Source organism: Moschus berezovskii, chromosome X, assembly GCF_049115385.1.
Source record: "Moschus berezovskii isolate FMDL1 chromosome X, NW_MosBer_1.0, whole genome shotgun sequence".
Lineage (NCBI taxonomy): Eukaryota > Metazoa > Chordata > Mammalia > Artiodactyla > Moschidae > Moschus > Moschus berezovskii.
In genome coordinates, this window is record NC_142488.1 from 20254982 (window position 1) to 20256459 (window position 1478).

The window sequence follows — 1478 nt, forward strand, 5'->3', positions numbered from 1 at the left end:
GTGTGTCTCTTTCAATTCTGGTTTCCTCGGTGTGTATGCCCAGGAGTGCGATTGCTGGGTTGTATGGCAACTCTATTTCCAGTTTGTTAGGGAATCTCCACACTGTTCTCCATAGTGGTTGTGCTAGTTTGCATTCCCACCAACAGTGTAAGAGGGTTCCCTTTTCTCCACACCCTCTCCAGCATTTATTGCTTGTAGACTTTTGGATAGCAGCCATTCTGACTGGAGTGAAATGGTACCTCATTGTGGTTTTGATTTGCATTTCTCTGATTATGAGTGATGTTGAGCATCTTTTCATGTGTTTGTTAGCCATCTGTATGTCTTCTTTGGAGAAATGTCTGTTTAGTTCTTTGGCCCATTTTTTGATTGGGTTGTTTATTTTTCGGAATTGAGCTGCAGGAGTTGCTTGTATATTTTTGAGATTAATCCTTTGTCAGTTGCTTCATTTGCTATTATTTTCTCCCATTCTGAAGGCTGTCTTTTCACCTTGCTTATAATTTCCTTTGCTGTGCAGAAGCTTTTAATTTTCATTAGGTCCCATTTGTTTATTTTTCTTTTATTTCCAATATTCTGGGAGGTGGGTCATGGAGGATCCTGCTGCGATTTATGTCCGAGAGTGTTTTGCCTATGTTTTCCTCTTTTCTGGTCTTACATTTAGATCTTTAATCCATTTTGAGTTTATTTTTGTGTATGGTGTTAGAAAGTGTTCTAGCTTCATTCTTTTACAAGTGGTTGACCAGTTTTCCCAGCACCACATGTTAAAGAGACTGTCTTTTCTTCATTGAATATTCTTGCCTCCTTTGTCGAAGATAAGGTGTCCATAGGTGCATGGATTTATCTCTGGGCTTTCTATTTTGTTCCATTGATCTACATTTCTGTCTTTGTGCCAGTACCATACTGTCTTGATGACTGTGGCTTTGTGGTAGAGCCTGAAGTCCGGAAGGTTGATTCCCCTAGTTCCATTCTTCTTTCTCAAGATTGCTTTGGCTATTCGAGGTTTTTTGTATTTCTATACAAATTGTGAAATTATTTATTCTAGCTCTGTGAAAAATACCGTTGGTAGCTTGATAGGAATTGCATTGAACCAATAAATTACTTTGGGTAATATATTCATTTTAACAATATTTATTCTTCCAATCCATGAACACGGTATATTTCTCCATCTGTTAGTGTCCTCTCTGATTTCTTTCACCAGTGTTTTACAGTTTTCTATATATAGGTCTTTTGTTTCTTTAGGTAGATATATTCCTAAGTATTTTATTCTTTTCGTTGCAATGGTGAATGGAATTGTTTCCTTAATTTCTCTTTCTATTTTCTCATTATTAGTGTATAGGAATGAAAGGGATTTCTGTGTGTTGATTTTTTATCCTGCGCAAGTGTCTTTTAATTTCACGCTGCAGTCACCATCTGCAGTGATTTTGGAGCTCCCCAAAATAAAGTGTTTCACTGTTTCCATTGTTTCTCCATCTATTTGCCAT